Consider the following 12,636-nt stretch of genomic DNA (forward strand, 5'->3'; position numbering starts at 1 on the left):
ACAGAGCTAGTGTCTGAGAATGAATTAGAAATTAGATATTACTGACTGTTCATTGAACTACCTATCCACCTCAATTTCCTGATCAACCCATCTAGTAATGGACAAAAGAAGAATGTGACATATACACAAACTAGATAAACCACAAAGTGACCATATGAAGCATAGAAAATGACAGACCCAAAGAGATATTCCATATTAAGAGTTAGATAAGTAATCCATTTTGCAGTGTCTGTAACTCTAGAATTCATCCTTTCAGTCAAGCACAGACTTCAGGAGATGTAAGAACATGATAGGAGGAGATACATTCTATGTGTTGCTTCTGTGTCAGCTTATTGTACAGAGAAGGAAGAATTCACATAATTTTATTCTTAATATTTTAGGTGTATGTGTGTATACATATGTATACACACATACACACACATATATAAATATATATATGACTAATAACAAGAAAGAGTTGATTTCCTTAAAATGTTTCCAGTTGAATCAGCTAAGGTTGATTTTTGAAGTCAAAAAGGCAAGAAATACAAATGCTTCTGATGCTGTGTATGTGTCACTTTCATTACCTTGTTATCTGCATTGGTGTGATGAATTCTGACTGGTGACAACTCCTTGAAAAAGGAAGCAAGCAACATGTCAATTTCTTATCAGCTTTCTGCACAACAATCCAAAGAGAATCATGTCATTTTAAGAGTTACATAGCATGTCAACACTTGGTTATATCTGTATGTCTCAGAGATCAGAATGACAAGTTCTTGTTATTTTCCTTGAATTCTTAAAATGTTTATACCAGAACAATGTTATCCATAAAAAAATTTGATAGCACACTCTTATCAATAAAACATATTTTAAGTAGTCACAACAAATACATATATATGTATATATATATATATATAAATCTCCTACTGTAGTTACTTTCATTTCTAAGGAGGACCAATGACATCACAGGGTGGTGTCTTAACTTGTGTTTGAATTGGATTTAAGTGAGGCAGAGTTGCACAAAGTTGTCAGCCTAACTCTCTCTTCCAAAGTCATTGATGTCCAGTGGCAAGACAAAAATCAAGACAACTAGTGATGGCAGGACCTTGTTGTCTAACCAAACTCTAAGCACTTCACAGCTCCTGTTTCAGCTGTCTTCATGTCCATTGGAACAAAATATTCTCATCCACCTATTCTACTGGGGAATTCTTCACATTCTTGGAATACACCCCACCCTAACTAGCTAATGGGTTTGAGGCCCATCTGTCACCTTCAACGTGGTTTAGCCCATATGCCAAGACAGTTTGCCAGGGTGTGACTGTTGCACGTGCTGCAGCTTCTTGGATCCACAGGTGAGCGTTGAGTTCCTAATAGACCCCAAAGATGGTGAGAATCCCTCAATGAATCCCCTATACACTGTTGAAAACAGTATGACATCATGTTTATAAAACTAGTATTGAAGGAATTCTGACCAGTGTTCAAATCATTTAACCTCTCAGTGTTCTGGGCATTTCTCTAAGTCTACATTGTTATTATCCCTCTTCATTGGTAGAAGAGATTTTCTCATCTAGGAGTTAGTTCCCAGTACCATTAAAATTTCAATTCCAGAGGCAGCTAGGTGGCACAGTAGAAAGAGCACTGGCCCTGGAGTCAGGAGTACTTGAGTTCAAATCCAGCCTCAGACACTTAACACTTACTAGCTGTGTGACCCGGGGCAAGTCACTTAACCCCAATTGCCTCACTAAAAAATAAATAAATAAATAAATAAAATTTCAATTCCAATCCTTATCTAGTCCCTAGAATCATTGAAGTAATATAGTGGATAGAGTTCTGGGCCTCAAATCAGGAATATCTAAGTTCAAATCCTGCCTAACCCAAGATACTTATTAGCTGTGTGATTCTGGCCACGTTAGTTTACCTCTGGGCCTCAGTCTGCTGAACTGTAAAGTTAGGGTGATAGTGGCACCTATGTTACAGGGTTGTTGTGAATATCAAATGAGAGATTTATAAAAGTATATAGCACAGTGCCTGGCCTATAGTAGACACTTAATGAATGCTTCCTTCTTCCCTTCTTTATTATTCCTACTACTGAGCTTATTGCTCTGTATTGTAAAACAAATTAATTATTAACTAATATAGTCTGAAAAATTTATGTAATTGGATTTATAAAAAAATTATAATATATGAAAAATTATAAGCTTAGAAAAATTATAATTGGGCCATAAATCCTATCTGGGTCACCATTAAAATGTTGAAATATTTTAGCTAATTTGCCTAATTTGGGGGGACTAATCTGACTGGGGTACTTAATCTGGGACTTTTGACTAACTGGCTATCTGACTGCTATTAATTTAATGTGGGCCATTTATAAAGTTCCACCACACTGCTCCATTCCCAAAATTGATAAGCAAAAGATTAAGAGACCTCTTAACTAAATAATCAAAGCAGAGTTTATTGATGAGATACTATTTAAAATTAAGAATACAGGGAAATAAAATGTACAACCTTACTGTGTTCAGGCATCTTTTTCCACCTGCTGGCCTGGAATATTTTAATACAATAAGGGCCGTAGCCGCCTCTTCCTTAGGGTATGTTTCACTTTTACTGCTCAGCTACTTTCTTCTAACTTTCCTCTTAATCTTCTGGCCTCTTTCCAGGGTCTCTAGTCTCTGTTCCCTCCTTGTAGCCCCTTTCTGTTTGTTCCTCTCCAATCTTGTCAGTTCTCCCTCCTCCTAGTCCTTCGGCCTCCCTTCTTGCTCTTATCTTTTTCTCCTTCCCCTGTCTCTTAGTGCTCCAGCTTTTCTACTCTCTTAATCTCATCAGCCCCCCTCAATCTTGTCTGCCAGTCCTTCTATCTTGTCCTTCAGCCTCTCCTTGCTATCTAACTCCCAGGTCTATATATATCTTACTTCTCTCCACTCAAATCTCGGGGCTTTTTTTTTTGTACCCCCATACACACCAAGCTAATCCACCAGCCAGGGCCACAGCTGGTGGGAGGGGGGGAGGTGCGCTGGAGCCTCCTGTGCGTACCACACCCAGGGCTCCAGGGGCCCATGCCCCTGCTGCGTGCCTGGGACCTTGGCACGGGCTACACCAGAGCCCAGCCTGGATGAGCCGGGGATCTCTCTGATAGATCCTCTCAAGGTGGAGGGAGCTGGGGCCCCCTCCCCAGCTCTCTGACCTGGCATATTGTACAGCCCATGGGGCTTTTTGGTTCAGCTGAAGCAGAGGGGGAGGAGCACCAGCACCTCTCACACAGCAGAGACCCTGAGGACTTAAGACTTTCTAATCTCAGCCCAAAGGTAGGTTCCCCAAATCAAAATAAATTTCCACAGTATGCTTTGTAACTTACAGAAAAAATAGAAACTGGAAAAGGAATAAGATGAAATAATGTTTCATCCTAGACTTGCCAGTGAGAACCTAGTGAGAACCATTCATAGAGATTGGGTAAGGGAATGAGATTGATTAGGCCTACCATTTAGGAAAATCACTTCAGAAATTTGGAGATAATACAAGATCCCATTGCATTTATTGTTGGATATTGTAGATTGCTTAAAAATATATCTCATCTTGTGCTCGCTTCGGCAGCACGTATACTAAAATTGGAACGATACAGAGAAGATTAGCATGGCCCCTTTGCATGGATGACATGCAAATTCGTGAAGCATTCTATATTATATATATATATCTTTGTACCATAATTATTCAAAATTTCATAAACTATATGAGAGATAGTCCTTTTCAAAAACCTCTGACATTACATAAGTCATAAAACATGTATGCCCAAAATGCTCACTCTTATCATGTTGGGTTTCCAGTGAGGGGTGAAAGTTGAAGAAGGAATCTCCTAAGTACAGAGAGGTTCTCCAGATGCTTCTCTTTATACCCAGCATTATGCTGGTTGCATCAAGCAAAGGGATACTACATATTTTTCTAGAATAGATCTGTAACTGCTTTCTCATCAGCATCAGAAAAATAACAACAAATGATGAAGAATATCTGTGTGATTAAATGATAACATGTACTTAAGTGAACAAACTTTAGAGGTTTTCATAAGTAGTATATATATCCTGAACAGAAAACAAAAATAGGCAAGAAGTTGGACCCAGAATTAAGTTGTAGGAGAAGAAGATGGATTCTTTGGGGAAACTGCAAAGCTATTTTAATGGCCTTAAACATATCCCTTAAAACCATTGCAGAAATTAGGGATAACAACATGTATTAGAAAACCATTTTGTAAATGTTATTTGTACAAAGTTACACAAACTAGGCTGTTTTCTGGCAGAATGAGACTTAATACTGCAGAATGATCAATGTTTGTCCTAAATCATCTCCCATGATTATTAGGAGTCATGTGAGGGTAAGGGTGGTAACTTCTGATAATTTTCTAACAAAGTAGCACTTGCTAGCCAAAGCAATGCAGGTCTGTTCATGCTCACATTTAGAATAAATAGTGCTAAGTTTATTTTCTTTACCGTTAAAATATTCTTTATTGTAATACTATTAATGTGACTCCTGTACAGGGCTCTCTATTTAAACTTCATAATCTTTTGTCTGAGTGATTTCCTTAGGAGAATTGAGAAATTTTATAAAAAATTTTATTTTTAAGTTAAACAATGGTTAACAACAACAACAAGCCTTAAACTCAACAACCAAACTGTTGAAGAAAATGTAAGAGATGGGATGAGTTTTCTTTGCTTACTTTTCTATTTTATATCTACATCTATATCTACATCTATATCTATATCTAAATCTATATCTATATCTATATCTATATCTATATCTATATCTATATCTATATCTATATCTACGTCTACGTCTACGTCTACGTCTACGTCTACGTCTACGTCTACGTCTACGTCTACGTCTACGTCTACGTCTATATCTATATCTATATCTATATCTATATCTATATCTATATCTATATCTATATCTATATCTATATCTATATCTATATCTATATCTATATCTATATCAAGTAATTGTAGCAAGATGCTACAGTAACATAGATCTTATTGTTTTACTATACTTATAGAAGGGAAATAGTGGAAAGTTAATAAGGGCAAATGAACATACAAGTATAGAGACATGATAAAGTATGAAACATTTCCTTTTTCACATTTCATATTCATTTACTATTTTACAATGTTATGTAACATTCTTCTTTGTTTGCTTAAAATAATAATTAATTGATTCTTGTTGTCTTTATTTTCTGGACATTCTCCACACCCCCTCCCCTTACAGATTGTACCCTCCCTTATAACAAATAAAATCAATTAAACGAAAACACCATATATGTTGATAACATCTTACAATGTACACAATATTCTGCATAAATATTCCCCCACATTTATGCCATGAAGACAGAGTTTTAACTATCTGTTCCATAGGACTAAATTTATTTATTACGTGTAGTGCATTTTGCTTTATTTATATTATTATAATCAAAGTACATATTTTTCTTCTAGTTCTTTTTATTATATTATGCATCAGTTCATCAAAATCTTTCCTTGCTGCTGTGAATTCCTATTTGTGATTTCCTACTGAATAAAGATATCCCATTACCTTCACATGTTAATGAGGATTTTTGTCTGCTCCATTTGCCTCCATATGAGCTTAAGATTAACACATACAGTTCTTTGATATCACAGATAATATATATACAAATATTTCCATATTAGACATTTTTTTCCTGTCTTTGACTTCCTTTGAATTCATAAGTCAAAGGTTAAGACAAGTTAAATCACTTTTCTTGATTAATTCGAAATTGATATGCAGAGCAGAGAGAACAATTCACAACTTCATTAATTGTATTTTTTCTAGGGCTCAATCAATATTCAATATTCTTGCGTTAGTAAATTTTCTCATTTTGTTTGATATGAGGTAAAATCTCAATTTCACTTGTATTTATCTCAGTATTTGGAACATGTTTTCAAGTGGTCATTCATACTTTACAGTTCTTTTAGGCACCATTTTTTCCCCATATCATTGGATAGTTAATTACTTGATGTTCTCTCTCTGCATATATTTACATATATATAAACATATTATAATTATATCTATAAACCATTACATATATTATAGTCTATGTATATATAAGTAGAGAGATATTCAACAATTATCTTTATCTTAATTATGAGATATTTATTAATAATATCTGAAACATACATCTCTCTATGCTATACTTTCTCTTGTCACTCCAAATACATTGAATTTATTCATGCAAAAGTTTGTTTTTAATTTTATGTGACTAAAATATTTTATTGTCTGTGTGTTGTTTAAGAACTTCCCACATATACCCCAAATTTTGAATAATATCTCTTCTTATTCTCTTTTCATTTATTTTAGGCTAATACCTTTTACAATCCCTTTGGAGCACATTATGATATATGATGTAAAATATTGATTGAAACATATTTATGCCAAATTCCATGCAATTTTATCCCAGTTGTTGCTTTCAAAATTTTCATTAGTGAGATTAACCTATAATTTGCTTTTGCTTCTTTGTTTATCCCTGGTTTAGATGCCAGGAAAATATTTGTCTCATAAAAGAAATTTAGAAAAAACATCCTCTTTTAGATATTTTTAATATAGATTTTAATTATCCTTCTAATGTTTGATAAAAATATATTTGAAATTTCATGTGACTCAAGATCCCCCACCCTCTTTTGGTAGGCCATGTAAAGCTTACTTAATTTTTTTTCTCTCTAAGGTATGGTTTAAGAAAACAGCTCTTCTTTCATTAGTTTGCGGTTTTATACACACACCTCCTTGCAATGACCAGTTTTTCTTGCATATTTTACATACAATAGTTTCTGAGAACATATTTTCTATTTTCTGTTCAATTTTTAAATGATTTTCTACAAATATTTTTAACCAAATAGCTAATGATTTATAAACTTTGGGGGGGGGCTTTACTAAATGTCCTTGTCAGTTCTACTGTACTTATTTCAATTATTTTCTGTTCTTTTTAATTTCATGCTCATATTGTTGACTTTTATATTCTAAAATCAATTTTAATTTTATTATAGAATATAATTTTATGTCAGTTTCTATTATATAGACATACATATGTGTGTAAATACACAACCATACACACATATAATTGTTTTTAGTACTACATTAGTTGTATCCCATCAGTTTTGTATTTGATCCTGTAATTTATATTATTATTATTATTAATAATAATAATAATAAATGTTTTGTTTGTGCTTGTGACTTCTTTCATAGGTATAGATCACTCCTTGGTAGGGAAACCCTTTTTATAAAGTCAGTGTACCAAATTATTTATGACTTTTAGTCTTAAAAGGTTGTCTAAACCTTGAAGAGTTTAAGTTACTTTTCTAGGGAAACATAACCAATGTGTTATGGGGAAGAAAGAAGGAAGGGGCTTGAAAGCAGATCTTTCTGACTGACTTTGAGGCCAGCAATATCTGTGTGTGTGTGCAAGTGTGCATGTGTGAATGTAGGGGTGTGTGATTCTGATTCACATTATTCCTTTATATCCTATATATCCCAATATTTTTATTATGATGCATTTATTTTTTCTTAGTACATGTATTTATGATTCCTCCAAGTGCTAATTGCCTAGCTTTTGTTTTAAACTTAGACACTATACCCTTTGTTGCATATATATTTATTGTTATTTGTCATTATATATCATGTCTCTAAGAATAACATCATTTCCCTGATTATCTTTCTTGTTATTATCAAGCATATATAATTTCATTAGCAAAAAAAAAAAATTAAGGAGTGTGATTTCATCATTATAGGTACCTTTTCCACCTCTTTACAGAAGGATTCTTGTGTATTTTCTCAGCTAGTTTTCAGCATGTTCTCAGATAAATCTTTTATAGATTTTCCATGGAATATATAGGGTATTTTCCCTTTATTCTTACATTATTGAAAAGATGACTTTTTTCTATATATCTGTTGTTTCTCTGTATCTCTCATTCTTAATGCAAGACCCACAGAAATCAATAAAATATTCACATCTCTTAAAGTTTTTATTGATAAAATATTGCAACTTTATTATGTCTACCACATATCTTTTTTGCCTCTTTGGTTATTTCTAAATTCATTTATTTGGAGATCAAAGTATTTCATGATTTATACTATAAAGCCTAACTCTAAGGGTTAGATTTTTTGCCTTTGTGAAACTTTGTCTGGGAAACATTGTCTAGTTCCCCAAATGCAGTTACAGCACCATCATTTCTTTCTCTTAAATTCTAGATCAACCTCATTATCTATCTGATATAATTAATCAGATACTGATAATTATGGCTTAATTTGACCAGTTTTATATCATAATCTGACACATATAACTTTTTCATTTATTTTTACAATGTGAATGATTAAATCCATTTTTCATATTGTTGTGATTTCCTGGAGGAAGTTTTATATCCTTCTGAGGTTTGATGAAATATTGTTATGTCATTTAGCAAAAGGGCAACCTTTGCCCTTATTTAAGGCTAAAGCACATTCTTTATTTTTTCCACATTTCTAATATAGTGTTTTGTAGAATTTAATATTTAGTAAATGACTTAATAAAAAAGTAAGTGAATAAAACATTTGCAATAGCACAATGTACACAGAAAGTTGAGACATAATAGTAGACACAGAGAAATCTCAAAAAAAAAAAAATGCAGCAGGACTACCTAGCACTAAAATTTCTCATTAAAATGTACATGTGGCTAATTTTATCCTTCATTACTGAAACAAAATATTTTGTCTTTTCATTTTGTGAGATATAGAAAAGAACTATTTTCCATTGTTCAGTCATCTGCATTCATCTCACTCTTTTTGACCCCATTTGGGGTTTTCTTAGAAAAGATACTGGAGTGGCAGCTATGTGGCACAGTAGATAGAGTGCTGGCCCTGGATTCAGGAGGACCTGAGTTCAAACCCGACCTCAGACACTTGACACTTACTAGCTGTGTGACCCTGGGCAAGTCACTTAACCCCAATTCTCTCACTATAAAAAAAAGAAAGAAAAAGAAAAAAAAATAAAAGTTACTGGAGTGTTTTGCCATTTCTTTCTCTGGCCCACTTTACAGATAATGAAACTGAGGCAAAGAAGGTTAAATTATTTGTCCAAGGTCACACAGCTAGTAAATGCCTGAAGGCAGATTTAAATTCAGGAAGATGAGCCTTCCGGACTCTATTCCCAGGATTCTATTCACTTTGCCAAGTAGGGTTCTTGAGAAGAAATATGTCACTGCATAGATCAGAGTGGTTTTAAAATTGAATTTCCCCTGGCATTGATTTCTTCTATATATCCTATTTCAGTGTATCTACTCTTCCTAGCTTCATCTTAAATTTCAGGGCATTTCCTTCTCTTCCTGTCTCAACCTTTTCTATGTTGGCTCATACATCATTCCTAGAAGATATGCTCCCTAATACTATAGTCTTTCCTTTAAAATATATAATAAATTTAATAACTATTGTCAAAAATATCATAAACATACAAAATCCCACATGAATACTAAGACATATAGTACTTTACATACATTTCATTGAAGCCTCATAGCAACCCTGTAAAGTAGATAAATGAAAAAACTATCAGAGCATATTTAGTAAATATAAGAGGCAAGAAAAATATTCACATCCACTTGGAACCAAATCAACAAATCTTGCTTCTCCCACAAACCTCTCAGGGAGTGCCAAACAATTGGGGCGAGAGGGTAGAGCTATTGACATGTCTCTTTTTCAAGTATGGCTTTGTGTTTTTCCTCTCTTTTCTCCCCTCCCACCCTCCTCTCTGTCCCTGTCTCTATTTTGATAACATAATTCTCATGGAACATAACACACACTGGTTTACCATAATTTATTTTCTTCTTATTAAGGCCCAAATAAATAAAAAATAATATATGCGATTGGATTCATATTGGTCAGGAGAAAAGTAATTACAGCACCAAATAAATATTGACTTATTATTGAGAATTATGCATTGTTTCATTTACCATTAGAAATAGAATGGTTAATGTTTATCCAGAATTTTTTTTTCTACTTGTCATTAAGTTTTTGGGTAAAATCTTAGAAACTACTATGGGTAAAAAGCATGATTAAATTTTTATTGTAAATTACATACTGACATAATTAATTTAAAATGTATGGACTAATTTATAATTCCAATGACATTATATTAGATTTCCTGTTTCTCCATAGCAAAGTCAACCTTAAATTTTATGATTTCTTTCTTTTATGGGGATGTGGTGGTGATGATGGTAACCTAGTTAGTGAAAGGTAATATATTTTGTTTGTCCAAAACTGGAACTTTGTGATTACTAGGCAATTAAAATGTTTTTTTCTTTGGATATTGAGTTTTTACCCCTATTATACGAATTCCATTTTCATATTGACTGTTTCTTTGACTTGGGTGTATTATTATGCTTAAAGCTATGTTATTTCTTTATATAGTCTGTCAGATCTTTATTGATATGTAATTGTCACATTCTTCTCATCTCTCATTTATTTCAATTTTATAGATATTGTTACTTATATAAATTTGTCAGTCCATACTTCAGTCTATTAATTTTACCAGTTTGGAGAATTTGACAAAACGTTTCCCCCCTCCCCTCCAGGTTGAGATTATTACTATATTATATTATATTGTATTTTATTTTTATGTTATGTTATGTTACATTATATTATATTGTACTTTTATTTCATTTAAAATGAATATTTAGAATTCTGAGTAAGACAGCTTTTAAATTTGCTTTCTGATTTATCATATTAGGGTCTATCTATTTTATTCATACCTTTTATACTCCCTCCACATTCCATGTATATTGTTTTAATTTTAGTTATCTACTTCATGTGTTTTGCATGTATTTGATCATCCATGCATTTTGGATTTTCAAATTAATATCAGAAAACTTTTTTATAAAATATTATGTTGAAATCTATGTTTTGCTCTTGTGATCTCTACTTTCTCATAATTTTTTCTTTTTAAATTAGACTTCCTATTTATTGATTGTATATCTATTTTATAAAGTAGTTCTCTTTTGTTTAAATATTTTAACATTATTATTTTTCTAGATGTATTATTTTTTATCTCATCACTTCCTCTTCTGCCCTCCACATCTAATAAATTGCCAAGTCTTGATCCTAATTAAATAACAATTGTCACACAAATCCTTTTATTCCCTGTCTTATAAACTTTATCATATTTCAGACCTTCTCCATCTATGGGATAGACTTCTATAATAGCTTTCTCATTGGTAGTCCTGTGTCTAGGGGGGTAGCTAGGAGGCACAGTGGATAAAACACTGGGCCTGGATTAAGGAGGACCTGAGTTCAAATTCAGGCTCAGACACTTGAAACTGACTAGCTTTGTGATTATCACTTAATCCTCATTGCCCTGCAAGAAAAAACAAACAAAACAAAACAAAAAAACCCCCTCTAATTTCTCTTTAAATTTACCCTCCATAACATTGCCAAATTACATCTTAGCTCTTTTATTTTTTTTTTGAAAAGGGAAATAAATACAAAATCATCTCATTTTGTAGACCCAGAAAAAAAAAAGGTAGTGGTGGTTCTATCATACAACAGTCAGAGACACTTAATCCATCTTTATTAATTCTCAATATATAAAGAAATGGTAATACATATGCCCTCTGTAGGAAAAGTCAAAGTCCCCCAAAAAAGGCTCAATTTTTGTCTACCTATTTTCCCTAGTTAACTCACTAAAACACAGTTATATCTTTAAAAAGTGGAAGAGATTTTGGGATATATTTCTCAAAGAAAGGCTATATGATAAAGGAGATCATTTGACAAAATAATTCTAATTATAAAAGGGTTTGAAATCATCTTACACAAACAAATCAATGCATTGAGAATTAAAAAAAAACAAGTACAGAAGGGGAATGAATCTGAGAAAATGAAGAAATCTATCTCTAAAAGACTGACACAAATCTATAAGAGAAATATATGTAGTTCCATTGTGTAAGTAGTAATATTATAGAAAGTATGTTTAAAAGTTAAACTATCAACACTAAGTATTTTTAAAATTATCAATAAATAATTAGAGATATATAAATTATAAAAACTCTGAGGCACTGTCTCATGTCTATCAAACTGGGAAAGGTATAAGACAAAAATTGTCAATGTTAAAGAGCAACTGAAAAATATTCACATTAATTCACTATTGATGAAGCTATGTTTTCTGGAAAATAATTCAGATTTATTCAAGACAAGTTACTATGCTATTCAGAAACTTTGATCCTGAGATACCACTACTGAGTTTGTTTGTTATTGTTCAGTCATTTCCGTCATCTCTGACTCTTTGTGATCCAATTTGGAATTTTACTGTCAGAGATACTGGAGTTGTTTGCCATTTCCTTCTGCAGATTTTTTTTTTTTTTAATAGAAGAGAAACTGAAACAAACAGTGTTAAGTGACTTGCCCAGGGTCAGATAGTTAGGAAGTGTCTGAGGCCAGATTTGAGCTCAGGAAGATGTCTTCCTGATTCTGAGCCCAGTACTCTGTCCACTTTCCTACCTACAACAAATAAGGTTAATAATGGAAAGAAGAAAAGTGGCTATAAAATATTTGGAGTAGGACAATCAATAATAGCAAGGAGCTTTAAAATATGCCTAATAAATGTAAAAGATTACTTAGCCCAATATTTTTTAGCATACTGGATTTTTTAAAAAT

General features: G+C 32.6%; 1 protein-coding gene and 1 non-coding gene across 2 annotated transcripts in view; one reads left to right on the forward strand and one right to left on the reverse strand.

The window, feature by feature from the left end:
• Window positions 1–12,636, reverse strand: part of CCDC102B (coiled-coil domain containing 102B) — a 693,652-nt gene that overhangs the window by 159,111 nt on the left and 521,905 nt on the right. The gene's annotated exons all lie outside the window — the stretch shown is intronic.
• Window positions 3,552–3,658, forward strand: LOC122737548. The gene has a single exon (XR_006354378.1). It is a non-coding gene; the product is annotated as a U6 spliceosomal RNA (small nuclear RNA).

Source organism: Dromiciops gliroides, chromosome 1 (assembly GCF_019393635.1).
Source record: "Dromiciops gliroides isolate mDroGli1 chromosome 1, mDroGli1.pri, whole genome shotgun sequence".
NCBI lineage: Eukaryota > Metazoa > Chordata > Mammalia > Microbiotheria > Microbiotheriidae > Dromiciops > Dromiciops gliroides.